This window comes from Suricata suricatta, chromosome X (genome assembly GCF_006229205.1).
Source record: "Suricata suricatta isolate VVHF042 chromosome X, meerkat_22Aug2017_6uvM2_HiC, whole genome shotgun sequence".
NCBI lineage: Eukaryota > Metazoa > Chordata > Mammalia > Carnivora > Herpestidae > Suricata > Suricata suricatta.
Genome location: NC_043717.1, coordinates 19,046,606 through 19,054,223, shown reverse-complemented (window position 1 = coordinate 19,054,223; position 7,618 = coordinate 19,046,606).

Here is a 7,618-nt window from a genome sequence, read left to right as displayed (position 1 = left end):
CCCCCCCTGTATCCTGGGGCTGAGCCCCGCCTCCGGCTAAGTCCTCCGCTACGGAAAGGTAGCGAAGGTGCCTGAGGACTGCGAGGCCTGGAGTCCACGTCCAGAATCCTATCCTACGCCGGGTTCCGGGCCCTTCTCCACCGCAGGGACCTCTTCCGGGAGGGCCTTCCCGGGAGGGGCTTGGCGACTGCACTTCAGATTCTCGTTGCAGCGTGACACTTTGATTTTCATGTTCTATTTACCACTTAACTACACTGGCTGTTACATGCTTTTCACCCCACCACCACCTTTGAGCAGATTAAACTCACTTGTTGTTTCATGTGTCCCCGCCCCCATCACTGGACAGGCTTGATTGTATCGTCACTGACTCTGTTTCGTGGCCCACCGCACCCCTCCACCTGCACCTGGTCCCCACCCTTCAGGATCTCACTCAAACACCTTTGGACAAGAATGTCAGGTTGCGGACTCTGTTTCATGGCCTGACACTCCTCGTTCCCACCAACCCCAACCCCCTAACACACACCCCTTACCACCTGTGGCCAACGCCTTTGGACAAGATTAACTGAGTGTTTCCTGCCATCACCACCACAGTTCGACAATATCAATTTTAAGATCAATGACACTTGGTTTCGGGCCTCCCCCCTCCCCCATATTCCCCTCACACCAATGGGCAGGATTAATTGTAAGGTCACTGGCTGTTTCATACCTTCACCACCACTACCACTGGAAAGGATCAAATTTAAGGTCATTGGCATTACCTTTCACACCCCCTCACGCACCACCACCACCATAGGACAGCTCCTTGACTCTTTCATGCTTCACCACCACTAGCACCACTACATTTGAACAGAAATCTATGCTTACGCTAGTGTTGGGTATTTTTTCTCTGCATACCAGTCAACTTGAACTCAGGGCTGAGTATATGAAATCATTATTTCCTGATGTGGATGTATGAAGTACTGCTTACTTTAACCATTTTCACCAAAACTCGCTTTAGTTTTGGAAACATGTAAACATTGGGTAAGAGGAAAGGTAGAATATGCCTAAGGAAAGGTAAACATGTATCTGGAGACCACTCTTTTTATCTAATTAGACTGCTTTTCTCATTGAATAAAATTATTGGTGGGTAGTTAACTTTTGTAACTTCAATGGTTACCTAAGCACCCAACTCTTTGTTCACTAGTTGCATCTTTATTCTGAATTTAAAGAAAAATAATACATGCACTCAAGGGCACCCAGTGGTCTTCCCATACTTCTAGATTTTCACATACATCTTGATCACCTTGGGGCGGGTACGGTATGTAGGCTACCATGTCTTTTCCATTCCAACCAAGGCCTCAGAGACATACTAACAACCTGTTCAGCTGGGCGCTTTGCCAGCAGAGCTAAGCAATCCTTTCGGTGTGCATGGGCAGACAAAAAGGAGGCCTATGGCCTGTGATTCTCCCAGGGACTTTTGCAGGTGCTACCCAGAGCAGAGGGTACTTGGTGCCGGTATTGGTCGTCAGTAAACAGGAGGGTTTTCCCACCCTAAGCAGGAGAAGATCACAGCTGACCTTTCTGTGCTTGCAAATCACTTGTTTCACTCCTTCCTTTCCCAGGGAACAAAATCTCCGTATTTTGATTTGATGACTTCACCTGTCATGGGACTAGTTTTATTAATGCTTCTCCAAAAGGTGGCAAAATCCTAGAAGCTGGGATCAATATGAAAGAGTCTTGTGTAATATAAATTGTGCTGGTCCAGGGCTCAAAGGAGCCGGTCCTAAGCTTGGTTCTATCATTAACTGTCTATGTGGCATTAGACAAGTAACTTAGCCTTTCTCTGTCCTACTTGCTTCTTGTGTCAGATGGAGAGACTGATTTCTCTCCCTGACATTTGTGACAATCAAATGGAATAAATCATATCTAATACAAACACGAGATACTGTTTTACCACTTTTATACAACAATACATTTTTCAAGCAAATAGCTTCATGTTAACTGGAAAAATCCAGAAGGTAAACCAGGGAGTGGATTTCAGTGCTGGTTATAGTAATAAGAAGAGACTCTTGAAAGAAATAAATAGATCTTGTGGAACTTTTTTCAATTCCTTGTACATACCAAGGTCTGCCCCGGCCTGCTTGCAGTGGCCGCCAGAGTAAGATCCCTGGACCAGGAGCAAGATCACCTGGGGAGCTTGTTAGACATGCAAACTCTTGGATGCCACCCCAGACTTACTGGATGATAAACTCTGGGGCTGGGGCCTAGCAGTCTATGGTTTAACAAGCTTCAGGGATTTTAAAGATATGGCCACAAACTCCTTGCTATTCCACCCCCGAGAGATGGAGTTTAATCCCCCCCCCCCCCCCCCCCCGCTTTGAGGGTGGGCTAGATCTGGCACACACTTCTAACAGAGGATGGCCGGATGTTATAAGATCCCACTTCAAAGATTAGGTTCTAAAACAACTTCCCTCTTACAAATACCTGACCAATACTCCTCAAAACTATCAAGCTCATTAAAAACAAGGAAAATCTGAGAAACTGTAACGATAATCAGGAGCCTAAGGAGACGTCACGACTAAATATAAATGTGCTATCCTGGATGGGATTCTGCAACAGATAAAAGGAAATTGAATAAAAACTACAGAATTCCAAATAAAGGATAAATTGAGACCAAATGTGTTCAATAATATATCAATGTTTGTTCATAAATTGTAAGGAATGTACCATATATTGCAAGATAGTAATAGCAGAGAAATGGAGCATACAGCATATGGGAATTTTGTGTACTATCTCAATTTTACTGTAAATCGAAACAGAAAAAAAGGCAATTATATAATACAGTATTAACTACAGTCATCATGTTATACATTATATTCTCAGAACTTATTTTATCTTAAAACTAGGATTTTTGAAAGTTGTTAAGCGACATCTTAAAAGATCCTATTAAAAACGGAAAGCATTGTAACTATGTAAGTTGTTGGGCGTTAACTAAATTTATTGTGGTAATCATTTGTCAATATATACATATACCAAATCATGATGTTGTACACCTTAAACTTATATAATGTTATATGTCAATTATATCTCAATAAAATGGGGGACAAGCAAAATCTTTTGGTTATAAAATGTCAAACATATTCAAAGTATATAAGATGTTAATAAAAACATTTTATAACCATAGAATAACTACTGAACATTTAAAGGACATGTATTACAGGGGCGCCTGGGAGGCTCAGTCGGTTAAGCATCTGATTCTTGATTTCTGTTCAGGTCATGATCTCCCAGTTCCTGAGATGGAGCCCCACATTGGGCTCCCCACTGGCAGTGCAGAACCTGCTTGGGATTCTCTCTCTTCCTCTGTTTCCTCCTCCAGCTTGTGCACATGCTCTCTCTCAAATAAACTTTTTTTTTTAAATAAAGGACATGTATTACAAAAGTAATAATAAAGTGAACATTTAAAAAAAAAAAAAGGCTGTGCCTCCCCTCTTGGGGCTTCCCTTCTCTCCCTTCCTGTCTCTGTCTCTGTCAGAAGCCACCTGCCACGCGGCATGCGACCCAGCACGGTGGAGAAGCCCACAAGAGTGAGCTTGAAAGCACATTCTTCCTCCCCCCCCCCCCCCCCCCCCCCCCCCCCCCCGGCACCTTGACCCTAACCTTGTGAGAGGCCCTGAGCCACAGCAACCCGGAGAAGTGGCTCCTGGACTCCTGACCCACCGAAACTCTCCAGTTTGCGGTGATCCATGTTGTTTCCAGCTGCTAAGTTTCTAGCTAGTGTGTCACGCAGTACTACGTAATCCATCTGCAGCGTCGCGGGTGATTCCGGCGCATGCGCAGAGGCGAGAACCACCGTCCTGCCATATGCACTCTAGCCCAGCTCCCTGTGCCTTCTGGCTAATGCCTCAGACCGCAGCAGCATCGCTTAGAGAATGAGGCAGGCCTTCCCTGACCGTGAAGGCAATTTGTTCCCCTTGCTTTATGGTTTCCTGATTCTGTGTACTTCTCCCTATAACGCTCAAAACACTGTTAGAATTTCCTAAGTGTCTGCCTTCTGCCCTAGACACAAGCCCTGTGGCGGCTGAGCCCAAGTCTCGCGTATTCGCTGCTTCGTCGCCATGGCCAGTGTCAGTACTGCTCACTATGTCCACAACAAATATGTTTTAAATAAATGAAAACCAACAGCAGGAACAACAGAACTATCCCAGATCACATTCCTTCCCCTCAGCTCTCAATGAGGAACAAAGGCAAGGGTAGTATTCTGAGTAATTCACACAATAATGGGCATTTTATTAAATCATAATTTGAGAAAGCCAAAAGCCAAAAGCCAAAAGCCGAAGTGGAGCGAAATAGATGAGGGGAAAAAATAACCCCTGATTATCTCACCATCAATCACTAGCCGGTGGATCTTGTTAATAAAATGCCTCCACCAGCACTTGATTTGGCCATGAACTCCTGGCCTCCCTGTGTTTTCCCCCTCCTTCTCTCTTTACTCTCAACTAATATATTTTAAGCACCTGCCGTGTGCTCTGTGAAAGGACCTGTGTTTGTGTCATGATAAGTCTGATGGAGGAATCATATCCTCATTTTACAGGTGAGTGAACTAAGACATAGAAAGGTTAAAACAATTTAAGATTACACAGCTTGTACCTGACAGTCCAAATTTGAATCCGGGTCTCCTGACTCTCGATGCCCTGTTCTTTCTTAATACGAGCCTGCATTTTTAAAAATCGATTTTATTTTTTTAAAAGCATTTTTAAGTTCACAACAAAATTGAATGGAAACTATAGGGAGTTACACACACACACACACACACACACACACAGAGCCTCCCCAACCATCAACATCCCACAGCAGATTGGCACATTTGCTGCAATCAGTGACCCTACATTGATACGTCGTAATGAGCCGAAGTCCACAGTTTACTGTTCACTCCTGGTGCTGGCACATTCTATGGGTTTGGACACATGTACCGTGCTAAAAATCCTCTATGCTCCGCCTACAAATCCCTCCCTGCTAACTCCTGGCAAACGTTGATCTTTCTTTTTTAATCTTTATTTACTTTTTGAGAGAGAGAGAGAGACAGAGTCAGAGTGTGAGCAGGAGAGGGGCAGAGAGAGGGGAACGCAGAATCCGAAGCAGGCTCCGGATTCTGAGCTGTCAGCACAGAGCCTGGTATAGGGCTTGAACCACAAGATCATGACCTGAGCCAACGCTGAATGCCTAACTGACTGAGCCATCCAGGCACCGTAAGCATTGATTTGTTTTTATAATAGTTTATTGTCAAATTGGTTTCCATATAACACCCAGTGCTTCTCCCCAAAAGTGCCCCCCCCCGCATGGCCATCACCCCCCCTCTTCCCTAAGCATTGATTTTTTTTTTTACTGTCTCCATAGTTTTACCTTTGCCAGAATGTCATACACTTGGAATCAGACAGTATGCAGCTTTTTCAGATTGGCTTCTTTCACTTAGTAATACACATGTAAGGTTCAACCATGGGGTTTTTTGTTTTTTGTTTTGTTGGTTTTTTTTTTTTTTTTTGGCTTGATAGCTCATTTCTTTTTAGGTCTGAATAATATTCCATTGTCTGGATGTAGCACAGTTTGTTTACTCATTCCCCTGTTGAAGGAAATGCTGACTGTGTCCAGCATTCACCAGCCCACCTTTTGATGTGAAGGGTGGGAAGTTAGGAGTGTAAAGATGAGGGGTGCCTGGGTGGCTCAGTCATTTAAGTATCTGACTCTTGATCTCAGCTCAGGTCATGATCTCTCAGTTCATGGTTCGAGCCCTACATCGAGCTCCACACTGACAGTATGGAGACTGCTTGGGATTCTCTCCCTCTCTCTCTGCCCCTTTCTTGCTTGTGTGTGTCGTGTTATTTCTCTCTCTCTCTCTCTCTCTCTCTCAAAAATAAATAAATAAGAAAAATTTGCTGTGCAAAGTCTATATGAGAACATGGAAAATGCCAACATTCTAAGTGGGTAAAAGCAAGATACAAACTTTTATACTAAATTTGAGCTTGGGTACGAAAAGATCACAAAACTTCACAGAAAAAGTCTGGAAGGAAACAGAAAAATGCCAACAATACAAGAACCACTAAAGAGTGTTTTGAATGATACCATGGTTGGATTGACATTTAGGAAATCCTTGGAGTCTCTGGGTGAGAATGTGATCCAAAAATATGGGCTCAGAATAGGTAACGTGATGGCTTTATTCAGTTCTCCCTTACCCCAAAAGATGAAAGGTAAATAAACAGCAACCTGTCAGAATCTACATATTGCTCTTCTGTTTTTATCCAAATCATGATCTTATCAGTTTCTATTAATATTTACTTAGTGCCCATAACTAACGGAGCACGAACCATTATTTGCAGCGGACTCTGACATCCCAGGGGCCACCTATTACCTGGAAAACTCAGCATTTCTCACATTGGCGAGTTTAGTACAACCCTCATCTACCCAAGCTGTTTGCCAAGGCGCAGCCTCCCCCTGGCCCTGACCGTCACGACCACTGGATGTGAACATGACAGCAAACCTGAATTGTTTCCAAAGTCGCTTCTCCAGGGTGCTGCAGTTTTATTGTCCGCCCCAAATCTTTTCACCTTCCGCTCCCTCCAGTTATCTGGAAAGCTTGGAGGAAAAGAAAAACAGCCATCAATCCCAAAAAGATTAGGGACCCCAGCTCTAGGATAATCTGACTGTGTCCCATCTATGAGGCAACTACAAATTAGAGGTATTAAAGGATCAGGAAGAGGGTCAATCACCTCCCACCGTTTGGAATGTGCCCTAGAATAGAATTGCAAAGGCCAGATTTCGAAACCTCAAGACATCCAATCTCATTAGAAGCGTGAAGGCTGCACTGCCAGATACAGCACCAGTAGCCAGGGGGGCTCTTGAGCCCCTGAAATGTGCTGATCCGACCTGAGAGGTATTGTAAGTGTAAAATTCCCACCAGATTTCAAAGACTTAGTATGCAAAAAATAAATAAATAAATAAATACTAATTTATAATTTTTTATATTGATTCCATGTTGAAATGAAGTTACATTGGTTAAATCATATATACTATTAAAAGCTTCTAGACAATGTAAAATTACATCTGTGCCTCCCATTTGGGGATCACATTAGATTTCATTTTTAATGTTGATTTATTTTGAGAGAGAGAGCAAGCGAGCGCATGCACGTGCATGAGTAGGGAAGGGGCAGAGAAGGAGGCAGAGGATCCCAAGCAGGCTTTGAGGGCTGTCAGGACAGAGCCCGATGGGGGAGAGGGGGCCACAAACTGTGACATCATGACCTGAGCCAAGATCAAGAGTCGGACAATTAACCGACTGAGCCCCCTGGGCGCCCCAATCACGTTAGATTTCTATTAGGTAAGTGCTGTGTGAGATATACTCCAGGGCGTCCCTTGTGCTCTGTTCTTTTGGAAAGGCAACTAACGCTTGCTGTTGGGCTGCTTTGTTGCCCAGCTGATTAGATACAGTTCCCTTTAAATCTGCATAGCATTTTCTCCTTCCGCTATTGTAGTATAGGGGTGGAATTTAAGGAAAGGTATTAAGCAGGCTGTGTTGTAGCTTATGGGCAAGTAATAAATTGTATCATTTATCTTTAATGTATCATAGATAAGCTGCTATATAATGATC